Here is a 13,414-nt window from a genome sequence, read left to right as displayed (position 1 = left end):
TATTTCACATCAAATAACTGCTTCATATATAATCAACTTGTTCATTTGTACATCAAAAGTTAGAAGCACTGCACTAATCTAATTAGATGTCCTATATGTGTTGAGACTTTGAGCTGAGTAAGGCACATGGTCAAAACTCAAGTAAATCCACCAAAGTTCTAATATACTAGTTATGTGTCAGCTTGCATTACTCAAAAGGGACACATTGGATTTGCTTGAGTATTGCCAGACAGTACCATAATCAAGGTAAAAAGCTATAACTGCACAAAAAGGGACATCAGACCAAAAGTCTAGCAAATGCTCACCCAAACTACTCAAGCAAAGTCTTAGCAGTTGGTGCTAGGATGGGGGAAGTCATCCTCACTCATCTATCCAAGAGATTGCCTCAATAAACATTCCACTTGAGCCTTCAATAGTCCATTTTGTTCCTTCATACTGAGCATGTTAAAGGTAAGTTGGTCGATAAGATCACGCAATTCAGCTACCTCAGAATTGTTGCCACCCCATGCAAATACTCTGCGTATGTTAGAACGTATGTGAGGGACATTACCAATGCAATGGATCATCCTACCCTTCCTCCCAAGCTCCTTAGCCATTATTGGGTACTCAGCTTCCAAAGTCAGTTTGATAGAATCATGTGCGGTACCCTCGGGTGCCTCTTTGTACAACTTCTCTAAAAGGGCATTCCTCTCAGCCTCCATCTTCTCCTACACAAACAGAATTAATATATAGATAAACAAAAGCAAATAACCTGATTCAAGCAAATAACATAACTAAGGGCCTAGATTTAAGAAAGATGCTCAGATTATTTAAGAAAGATTTGGCAATAACCACTTTGATCTTCTTGGTATGAGAAAATTTTATGTACTTAAGTATACCTTTGTTCTAGTCTCTGTTTTCGTTCATTAATTGCACATATTTCCATATTCGATACATCCATTTGCAAATAAGGTTGACATTATATTATCATATTCTCAACTTGTGCAGAAATCAGACTTAAAAATACCTGTTGAATAGGATACTATCACCAAAACAAAGTCAAGTTCTGGATATAAACGTCAAGTTATACATTTTTTTTTTTGTCAAAGATATTCATTAAAAGCTGGGAAGTAGCCCAACCAAACAACTAATAAGAAAGATGCACATTGAGTATGTCTATATTTAAGAAAGATGCCCATATCATTATTATGCAACTAATAAGATAAAAAAGAATGACAGATATGAAGATAGATGATAAAGAGATTGGCCAAATGATTTACATTCATTATCCATGATTAAATACAGCGATCTAGTAAGAGATTAACGAGCTTAATTTAAAGGCCAAAAGGAGTGGAGGGCTGAGATCATCACCAACACAATCTTAATGCAGTATACACAACCTAAATTGAGTTAAGTGACTTACAATTTGTTCTTGGCAACCTCATTGATCCATTCATGATTATTATCCTTGTGTTTCTCTCCACAATTCTGTATGAATGACAACTCCTTCCCACCCTCCATTAAACAAATACACACACACACACACACACACACACACACACACACACACATATATATATATATATTAATAATCAGTTGAGAGTGGCTTTTGAACTTGAAACTAATTCAATTTTACCTTAGAGGCCACCAAAGCATGTTGCACGTATGGTCGTGCACCAGCTCTGTGAGTATGTTGTTGCATATACCTGTTAGCAGAATTCTTTTCCGCAATCTCCTTCATTATCAATCAAATCTATAAAAGTTCAGTTAGAATAATTGAATAATAAAACCAAAGAAATTAATGAATCCATACAATGCAAGACTGGTTGGTGTATATGTTGTCACAAAGCCAGTGCCAATGTGAGATAGGTCTCTCATTCCATAAATCTGCACTAGGCAAATTTGCTCTTCCTAGCTCAGGTGAGCCAAATGCTTTCCATTCCTTCTTTAGACGAGTCTTGAATTGGGAGTAAGCAGTAGACATTTTGGAATCCACATACGCAACAACAGCTGGATCAGTTAAGTCCACCGTAAAGAACACCTGATTAAGAATTGTTAGATACATAAAATTTACATTTACTTAGGTACACGTATACTTATTAGAATTGTTAGTAAATAATTATTTATTTAAAACAAGGAACAAATCCACCTCATTTAGGATAAACTCACCCGCAATTCCTCTCTTAGCAGGGACATACTGTCTCATTCTCCTCATTCACATTCTGTTTAGCAAATTCAATGAATGATTTGACCCCATTTTTATACTCCTCACTACGTCGATCGCAGTGAGGAGTATATTAGTATTTGTATTTGTATATTAGTATTTGTATTAGTATTTGAAATGGATTGCTAGAAATGTATTACTAATCCATTTTTATATTAGTATTTGTATAAAACGTATGTGTTCAGTCTGTTTTTTATTTTTATTTTCATTCATACTAAGAAATGCTTATTCAGTATTACTTGGTCTACAATCATTTATTATATTATATCCTAACTCTACAACACTTTCAAAAAGAACTAAAGTAAATAAGCACTTATATATACACATATATAGTGCGTGTGTATACATGCATATAATGGGCCAGTATGCTTCAAAAATTATTGAAGGAAAGCAAACAAAGTACTTAAAAATATATACCAAGATCATAATGAACTAAAGATATGCTGACACTTTTGAACATGTAAAAATGCTGGTAAATCAATATTTCATATCATGAAATATTGAGATACTTGAAAAAAGTAGGCGGTGAAATCAAACCTTTTCCTTAGCTTCTTTGAGGACTGCCCATGCTCAACTCAATGACTTCACACAAATGGTTTCAGGAAGATTCAAATGACCTTAATGGTTAATTTCCTTGTACTGCAATAATATTTGCAAGATCAAGTAGTTAAATTTTGACACAATAAGTATAAGTGACACTATTAAAAAAAAAAAAGATAATAATCCTTTGGTCTTTCCTAGTAAGTGTCAGATAATAATCCTTTTAAGATCAAATCTAAGTATTGATGATAGACAATTTTTTTTCAAAAAGGAAATACCTTTTATAGCAAAGCAATCAGGATCAATAATGACGTTGTTGAATGATCTTTAACTCAATTAGGTGTAGCAAGCCCTGAGAAATTAAAAAAACCATACTGTTAAACCATTAACAGAGAAAGAATAAAAGAAAGAATAAGAAAATCAAAGTCAACCATTTTCATTCTACAATGTATCATAATTTCCACACGTCAGCTGAACTAATCAACATAAGACCTTATATTAATTACATATTTTTACCATATCATATGCACAGAACCAAATGGGCAAGCACTAAACTACAAGGCTTACCTCATAAATAAAAATTGACCAGCAACTAAACTCCAAGGCTCACCTCATAAATAATCTAGCAGGCCTAGAGACTTGCCGTCCAATTAGAAGTAGTCAAAAGGAACCTGAGGAAATACAAACATATATCATAGATACTGCATACTTCTTTCACTTCTTTAACTAAGACATGACAAAATTGGTTGAGATACAGATAATTGAAGTCAAAACATGACAAAATTGGCTGAGATACAGATAATTGAAGTCAAAGCAATCAAAATTATCTTGATTGAAATACCTGAGCTCTTTCTGAAGGAATTAGCACTTTTCCCCCACCAGCAACACAAGTGTCAACCTGCATATAAATCAACAACACAACCACCTTCAGAGAGAAATTAATATGTGAAACCAAGACAAAACCATAACCACATCAGTTAAAAAAAAAAAAAACAAAGAATCCCTACGTACAACATTTGTACCCAAACCAGTAGGGAAAATACACTTCTTATAAATGAAACCATTTTCTTTCTGCAACTCCCTTTGCTAATAAAGTCATCAGACCATGAAAACTTACCACTTTATCTTAATCCTCCTCTCCAACCAAACAATCATCTAATTTCTCTTACTTTCCCTTATTTTCTCACTTGGTACCGGTCTTCGCAAAGTTCTTTGTAATAGAGTTCTGAGTTTCCAAAAAGGTATGAACTTTATCAAGGCTTTAGCAATCTTCGTTCTTTACATTGTCAAAGAAGGAATTTCGTATATTTGCAATTGAAAGCTAAATTGACATAGTCAGGCTAATGGTTAGCCAAACTAGCAATCTTTCTTGTTGCCTTTATACAAAGCAAATTGAAAACACTCACCACCACCAATCAACAGAGAAACATCATAAAAATCCCAAATTGACTTGTTGAGAGAGAACCCAAAGCACAAAAATAGAAAGCCCATATATCAATTCACAAGAACATAATTATCAAAGATTAAATCTTCAAGTACCTGAATACAACTATTATCATGTGAATGACATCAAGATTCAAAGACAAGAGAGATGAAGAAAGGTCTTCTCCTAAAGCCAAAGACGAATAGGAAAATTGACAGGAACAAGGAGCACCGGCGGTACTCCGTACTCGTAAGAGTTCGTCGATAAATTTTGAGAGATCATCCAGATCTTTCAGAATTGGTCTTTGGGATATGTGAGAGAAGCTTCCATGTGTCTATTTTTCTATTTATATTGGCAAAGGAAATAAGGACTTGGTTCCTTGTTTTTTATTACATACAAGGAATAATCTCAAATTCTTGTAGTATCAATGCACACAAACAATTCCTTGTATTAAGTTTTTTCATTTTAGTGGCAGACTCTCTCGCCTTGATCAATGCAAGGATTATGAAACACTTGCAAGGGATTATTCGGCTCTAAAATATTTTGAGCCCAAATGCAAGGAAGTCTGCTATTCTTTGTGTATTCCTTCAAGAGACATTCTTAGGTGGGGAATCCATACCAACTCATTTCTTCAACCAGCCACTCAAAATTTGACACCTCTGCAATTTTTTTCCACACTGGCATCTACTTGGAGGAATCCAAAATGGCTCCAAAATTTTAGTCAAATTTAATCTTTCCCTCCTAAATTTTAGCTACTACTATTATGACCGTCAGTTTAAAGCGACGGCTATAGTTCCTAAACTCTATTGTTCTAGTTTGGGGGGAGAGTTCGTCTCCTGGCAAGAACCTAGAGCCTACTATTTCATTCCAAGAAAAAAAAATCAATCTTCTCTTGTGCAAAGTAAGCTAAACCTCATCATCCAGGTATATTCTTATTATGATTTTCTGTATATCTATTGATTTCTCTTGCTGGGGTTGTTCTTCGTTTTTTTTCTTCCCCTTATTCTACAGCGATTAATCCTTATATGTGAATCACTAGCTAGTCTTTTTACTCCCTTGAGGAGATATATATATATATATATATATTTGAATACTTGTGCAATCTTGTTCCAGGTTTGTGAGTGTTTGTATGAATGAGTCTGAGAGACTATGAATAATTGTTATGTTTCTATGTGCTGGGTTTTTTCCCCCCCCTTTTCTTTACCTCATAATTTAATTGTTTGAGTTCTTAAAATATCATAGTCTGCAATGGGAGCAAGTTCTTGATAAAATCTAATTAATTGTTTATTATGTTGTTGTATTTTGCTGACTAAATATTTGGTTTTTCCTTTTGACAGACTTTAATTGGATTATGAAGAGGAGGAGGAGATTGTTGGAGAAGATGGAGAACTAAAGCCGGGTATGCAAGTATATTCTGATGATGAAGCTTATAATCTATACAATAATTGAGGTTTTGGAGGTGGGTTTTGTTGGAATATAAATCATTTTAAGGTTTGGCAGGTGGCTTTAATTGGGATTCAATCTGGGCATTTCAACTCCTTGTTTGGTTTCAATGGGATGTTGCTTGGTTTGATGGTTGAATACTTGAATTGGAATTCTATGTCTCTTTAAGGCTTCCTTGCTTAGTCGTAGTGATTTTCCCTTGTCAATAAAAAGTGCTTGCCTTTTGAGTTCAGTAAGCTAAAAAAATTTGATTTCAACTTCATATGTTATTCAACTTGATGAGACTGTAATTGTTTTTTACGTTGTAAATTTTTTGTTTCAGAGAGTTCAATTGGCTTGTAAAGGAATGGAGGAAACTATTAGAGATGATGAAGACATGTTTGGAACTGATTTTGATTGAACCTTTTTCCCCATCTGTGCTACATGTAATTTAATCTCTGTGAGATATGGTTTGGAGAAGATGAAATTAATTTTGTTGATTCTGTTATGGGTATACTGTATTAGAAAACCATTTTTGAAATCTAGTTTATGAGACATGTAGCATCCAACATTTCATCTTGTAAAGGTTCTCTTACCAAACATGTGCTGCAAGTTTGTGTTGTTAGGTTCCATGTAACTTCCCAGATTCTTTTTAGTTAAATGAGTCATTAACTCAAGATTGTTGTATGTATATCATTACACTCAATCAATGAATATCCTTCTTATCCCACTCCCAAATCTTTATTCTTTGCCACAAACAACATCGACAATAGAAATCAATCAAAGAGAAAATGGAAGGTCAATTTGGCAACCAGAACAAGAAGCCAAGCCAAGCTTGACATGATCATATTCTGATCATTGTAACTCAATGATATCTGAAAGGCACATTCTATTAAAAGTAAATGGAAGAGAATGAAAAAAGGTGCCAAATGAAGCTTATGATTTCTTGTCAATGAAACAACTAAATTTATCACAATATAGAATCACTTTGTGCTAAACTTCACCACAATGAATCATAGTAAACTATTGGTGAGTGATAACATTTACACAAAAATCCTAATGTACTCATAGTGAAACAGAGAATCTAGGTAGAAAAAGCAAAGTGGAAAAGGAGATGACACAACCAAAAAAAATGTGTGCCATTCAGAGAGTTGAACTTGAACATGAATGGTGGTTTGGAAAGGACTTGTAGCTTGTACAGATGGTGGCGAAGTCAAGGCACGTATTCACTCTCAATTGACGGTTGTGTTCGAGTAACCAATGCTCAATGTGCTTTTGTATCCCCAACTGTTGTCATATGCAGAGCTTCTTCTAAATCTGCAGCTTTCTCCATCTCTTCCAAATGCTTCCTTTCCTTGTATTTATGTACCCAGACTAGCATGAACACCAATAGTGGTAGTCCACTGAGTACAGACCCAACAATTATCCACATTTTTGAATTACTCTTCTTCTTTCTCTGCATCAAGTTCACACCGGCCAACACAGAAAATCAGGACAAACCAAGAACAAAATTGAAAATTTTGGCATGGCTTCCATAGAATGCTACTTGCTATTTGCCTTTGTCCCAAGGACACTACTATGATCAAAACTACTTGATTACAAGAACCACTCATTCAAGCACCAAATCATTCACAATCACAAAGATTGAATCACTTACGTCATGGTCATATCAGTTTATACACAACATCTTATACCAAATCGAAAAGGGAAACTTCATTAATCACAATTGACATAAAATGAAGAAATTGTAACCTTAAGCCTTGTCTACAAGATTATGAACAAACTCATCAATTCCCTGCACAAAGTTCACAGCAGCACAGAATATCAAGACAACCCAAAACAAAATTGAACCCAAATATTCGTAAAAAAGCAGAGAAATATGAAAATGAAATAGTAAAAAGACTAACCCTGAATCATGCCAAGCGGCATTTATTGAGAGGAGTCTTGCACTGATCAAATTGAGCAAGCAATTCTGGGTATCTGAACCGAACAAGAAATTAGGCCTGGGGTCTTTAAGAAACAAAGCTGCCCAGTACACACTTGCAGCCCCAACAATCTCCGCAAGAACACTCTTCAGCCTATTCTCATCCACCAAAACTCTCACCATCTCCGCCATCATCGCCTTTGCCACCTGCTTCTTCCTCGAGTCATAAGGCCCCCAATTCCTCGCCATGCGCTCTACCTTACCAATGAGAATGAAGTAAAGAGTCGAGAAAGGTTGATTTTGGTGAATTTGGAAATGGAAGGGAAGACGATGAATTGGGTGGGAGAAAAGAGACTGTGTTTGCTCTTCCCAGATTAAAGTCATTAAACAACCTAGAAATTCTAATTCAGCTAAAATGTAGGTACAAGTTTTGATCAACTTGGTGTGTTGGCATTCCCATACAAAACGGGAAAATATCTTTGAGGTTTAACTTTCTTTATTTAAAGATATTTTTATGTTTATGAAATTGTGTAATTGATTTCCTTTAAGATTTATTGTATTTCTTATATGGAAAGTCTCTTTCTCAATTAAAGAGGAATTAGGTCAGAATCTTGGGATAGAGGTTTTGCCGTTGGTGCTTGATATATATTCAGTAAATATGCACGGCAAAAAGGGTATTCAGAAACGCAAGAATTGGTGATAGAGTCTTGCAATGTTTGTTTGAGTTTGTGTCTTCACAAAGAGTCAAAACACTTGGTCCATGTATAAGTGTTGATGATCATAGTTTCATATGCATAATACTCTCTTGAGATCAGTAGGGAGACTGTGAAGAAAGAAGAACAAGATTTGAAGATCGTTCAAGTGAAGGAGTTCTAGAAGGAAGACAAACTTTGTATTAGATTTTGTGTGAATCTTATAGCTGAGCTAGTGCTATTCAAAGTTTGTAAAAGAACATATCCTTTTCAATATGATGATCTTTATTTTGGGTTCTCAAGAGTAAGAGCCCCGCAGTGTTTTTAATCTCATACTTGAGGTTTTCACTGCGTAACCAAAATCTGGTGTTTGGTTCGTTATTTCTGATATCTGCCCAGTAAGGATTGATCAGTGCACTACAATCCCCGTTTTCCAGAAAATCATATTCTGTCCTTGTATTTTCATAAAATTCTGGGCGGGATGATTGATTTTAATTTTCAATTTTGGAGCCTTTTTCATCAGATGCCAGCATGGAAAAAAATTGCAGAGGTATCGCATTTTGAGTGGTTGGTTGAAAAAATGAGTTGGTATGGGTTCCACACCTAAGAATCTCTCTTCCCTCAAACACATACAAGGAACTGCAATATTCTTTGCATACTCACACCAAATACAAGGAATTTTGGCTCTTTGCAGATAAACCCGTTGCAAAAGGTCAAATTTCTTAGAGTGTGGTCTTGGAATATAGAACTTAGACTCAGACCAAGTCCTATATATGTAGGACTTTTTCAGAACCAAGACTGGGCTATAGTGATTGGGGCCACACATGTGGGCTGGGTCAGCCCAACTCTGAACGAAACGTGCCGGATGGTGAGGTTGAAAAAGATGACGTGCATGCGCCATAATGCGCTGGAGAGAGAAGACATCCATGAATTTGGATTGCTGTGGTGGGCCCCACCTAATATACATGTCCCCTGCTAACCAAAGTGAATTTACAACGGTTATGTTTTAGACAGCTGTGACCCTTCCATTTTATATGGACGGTTCTGATATCAGATTTTTTTTTTTTAACAGCAATAGATATTATTTGAATCAGACGACTCATATTTGAGGGAAAAAAATATATCAAAGGCTCCTATTAAATTGAGGCTTATTAATTTCATTTTTATCCAAAAAAAATAAGAGGAATTTAAATGAAGGTCCAATTTCGTAGTTCAATAATGGATGCAGTCTAGTCACTTTTTATTTATTAATTGTGGTCCATTGACTATTTGTTCTGTGCAATTTGTCCCTTCAGGTGAAGAAATGAAACAAATTTAAATTACTTGATTTTGTGAAATTTTCATTGGGATTTTGTCCATTTACCCTAATTCTAGGGATTTTTTTTTTCTCACTTACTCCATTAAGTTTTTTTAATTCCCCTTTACCTATGAAGATTCTAATAAGGTCTTCTCTAATACCCAGTTATGGGTTTTTTTTTTTAAGACTATTTAACTCTCACCCCTTTGTTACATAGAGAAAGAAGCCATAAGAGACTTCTTTGGAATCCCGTCACCGGTTGCCAGATTCCGGTCACCGATCATCGGAATCCGGCCAACTATTGGCGAATTCAGGCCACCGGTCACCGTAATCCTGTCACCGGCCGCCGCCCACCAAACTTCTCTGAAAACCTCGTTGGAGTTCCCCAAATACGTCGTCGGAAATCTCATAGGTCGCCAAAAATGTTTATTGCCCCCAACAAACCTTTATTGCCCCCCAATAGAGGGGCAATAGAGGTTTATGAAACCTCACTGAAAGTCACCAAAGAGGTTGTTGGAGATTTCATATGGGGCCGGAGAGGTTTATTGCCCCTTGAATAAATCTGTATTGCCCCCCAATAGACGTTTATTGCCCCCAATAAAACTTTCGGTCGTTGGAATGGGAACTAATCTCCTTAAAATTAGACAAATAAAACTTTGATTAAGTAAAAAAAAAGGAGATTACATCAATTCAAAATATTTATTGCCCCCCAATAGCCCTTTATTGCCCTCCAATAAAACACTACCTCCAATAAAAGCTAATAAAAGTTTACACTATCTTCATTAGTAAATTTGTTTCCAACTTGTTGTGTAATTCTATAAAACTGATTAAACTTGTTCTGTGTTGACACCTACAGCATCCATATGAACTTAGAGCAATAGACCCACAAAAAAAAGAACTTACAGCAGACACACAAACAAAGAATTGACACAAACAACGGACACACGTCATCAGTCCACCATGCAATTAGTCCTTAGGTGTGTTGTTCTCTCAGTCTTCCAGTCACTTCCTTCCTCTTTCTTCTCTCATACAAAGACCGTGTCCATCATCAACAACGACAAGAACTCTCAACCCATTCTTCTTCAGTTCTTCTCATCATCAAATCCTCATTTTTTTTCACATTTACTCTCTCCATTTCTTATCATTGATTCGACTGAAATTCCGGTAAATAGGAAAGGATGAGCGACCTATACTCCTTGGCTCGGCGGAGACGGAGGAAGACATTGAAATCTGAAAGTCTCAAATAAACATACACATGCCTGAGCTGGCTGAGAGGAAGAAGACGACGACAACACTGATTTTGCACCTCGTCGGAACTCCGATCAACGGCAACTACGGTGGCAAGCTCGAGTGCAACCGCGCCGATGGAGGAGCCCTCGCAACTCTTGCCCAGTTCGTCCTCCACATTATGGAGAGAGAGAGAGAGAGAGATATATATATATATATATATATATATATATCTGCCGGAAGGATGAGATAGATAGAGAGTGGCATGATGTAATTTCTTAATTAGATTAAGGGAAAAATAGTTATTTGTTGTTATATTATGTAGGTGGGAACAAAAATCTGTTGCTGGGGTAAGTGAGATAATTTTGGATCATTTTTGTGCTTTGGGTCAATGACCCATTTTCATTATTATTATTTTTAATTTTTCAATTATTGAAATTTAAATTATTAATAATACATAATCATTCCAAAAATTATGAATAAATATAAAATGAACACAACTAAACAATATAAAACTTAAAACATCAAGTCAACCTAACCACGAGGTAAAATTAAAGAACTCGAAATCAATTTAACCAAAAAATATGCAAGCATGAGTGTTTTACCTCATACAGACGCATATATTTTCACCTCGCAAAGAGAAAATATGGTATTCTAGTATAATTAGCTATATAACTATTAATGTGAATTATAGGTCAATACTAGAATCTCCAACACTAGAGGTCGAAGGTTAGCAGAGCTCCTCCCGTCCGGCGGCGCTCCTCATCGGTATGGGGCTTGCCTCGCCGTCGTTGTGAGGCTGCCAGATGGGTGACGGTGACTTATAGTTCTCTGGCTTCTCGGATATGCAGTGGCTCAAAGTTTGACAGTGGATCCGGCTCTGTTTCTGGTTTGAAGCCTCTCTGTGGTTTGGGCAGGCGTGGGTTCCGGTCCAAGGGGCATCTGTTGGATCATAATTCATATACATATTTGTGCCATAAAACATGAAAATTACTTGTTCTAAAGTCCAATTTGATGTTGACTAATCCAATTTCATTATTTTCCTAGTCTTGTACTTTACTTAATCTTTGTCTTTATTTATATATATTTATTTTCCTTATCATGTTAGGAAATAACGGAGAAGAGAAAGTGAGCTAGACATTTTTCTACTCCGGCTAAGAGAAAGTGAGCTAGACAAGAAAGGAGGGGTAGCCGCCTGACCAAAAGAACTCCAAATAAGTTAAAACTTTCCAGTTTCATCGTAGACATCCTAAGGATCATTTGTAATGAAGAGTTCCGGAGCTAGTTTTTAGTGGAAAGCCTTCAAACAGTCAGTCCAATTTTCTGAAAGACGAAAACTGGAAAACCTGACCTGTAAGTATTTCAGAAGCATTTACGACCAAACCACAGTGAATTTAACTTTAAAATTTTACCAGGATGATCTACACTCATGGAGGAACATTTGATATGAAGAAGTTAGAGGCCCATTCTGAAGTCTTAGTGGAGAATTAATTGAAGGAATTAAGGGGCAGAAAGTGACTTAAAACCAGCTCAGCACTCATCATTTTCATGTCTCCCACTCACAATAAAGAGAGCTTAGATGCTCTTCTCTTTTCCTTTGGCCATGTTTTTCTACTCTCTTTAATCATTACTTCCACTATCATACTCCACGTCCATACTTCCACTATCATACTCCACCTCATTTATTTTACTTTCATCATTATTTCCACTATCATACTCCTCTTTCTCTTCTCTATATAAACATCCCTTCATTACACCACTCATATCACCCATTCCACCCCATTAGATCTTCTTTCTCTCTTCATCTCCTTCATAAAACCTCCATATCCACCTCCCAAAATCCAAACCCATAATATCCATACTCCTCAACCTCCATCACCACCACCATTACTCCATCACTACCACTCAAAGTTAGCCAAAGGAGCATCTTATCTTCATCACCATTCCATTCATCATCACCATCAAGAAGTTCATCATCCATCCATTCCACCATCAAGGAGGATTCAAGGAGCATTTAAGGAGAAAAATGAAGGAGAAGCTATCTATTGATTTGTCAAGCTTCAACTAGTTCTTTTTCCCTTAACTCTTTAATTTACCTTGATTTACTTTATAGATTTGATGCCAATTTGTATGACTATGAGTGAGTAGTTACTTTGTTGGCGCCAGGGTTGAAATCCCTAGCCAAACTTGTATGAATAGATATTATAATTTACATTTGAAGTTATTTGTTATTTTCACCTTCATATACTAACGCAAGAAGTGAATGCATTCATTCAAACTGTTTGAGCCCAAAAGTATTTTTGGCAAGATCCTTTGGTGGATTTGATCCAGTGGGCCGATACCTGCGGCCCAAAAATAAGCCTACTAGGGTTTGGGGTATAGCTTCGCCCATTCCGTGATCCATAAAGAAGACGAAACCTTATTGGAATCGAGTAGCAGAAATTGAATAGGAAACCTCAATTAATAATCCTTCTAAGGCAAGGAGCAGTTGAAACCCTAGGTGTATAAATACAGGGTTAAGCGGCAAAGTGAAAGACCTCTCTCGAATCAATCAATCCCAGTGATTACAAAGCCTCCTATGAGCAAACCTTCAACCCTGTTGAAACCCGGCGACCGTACTTTCTGTCCTAGTCTCCCCCAGCTGACTGTCAGTGCTACTGCCACAGATACTACCAGCCAAGCAAGG

The 13,414-nt window shown here is 36.2% G+C and overlaps 1 long non-coding RNA gene across 1 annotated transcript; it reads right to left on the bottom strand.

Annotated features, from left to right (window-relative positions):
- Positions 1-39: 39 nt before the first annotated feature.
- LOC121050308 lies at positions 40-3,097 on the bottom strand. The gene is made up of 4 exons (XR_005802635.1): positions 3,022-3,097; positions 2,741-2,842; positions 1,403-2,020; positions 40-707 (listed from the first exon to the last, which is right to left on the bottom strand). It is a non-coding gene; the product is annotated as an uncharacterized LOC121050308 (long non-coding RNA).
- Between the last annotated feature and the right edge of the window lie 10,317 nt (positions 3,098-13,414).

This window comes from Rosa chinensis, chromosome 7, assembly GCF_002994745.2.
Source record: "Rosa chinensis cultivar Old Blush chromosome 7, RchiOBHm-V2, whole genome shotgun sequence".
Lineage (NCBI taxonomy): Eukaryota > Viridiplantae > Streptophyta > Magnoliopsida > Rosales > Rosaceae > Rosa > Rosa chinensis.
This window is presented reverse-complemented; position numbering and strand designations above follow the sequence as displayed.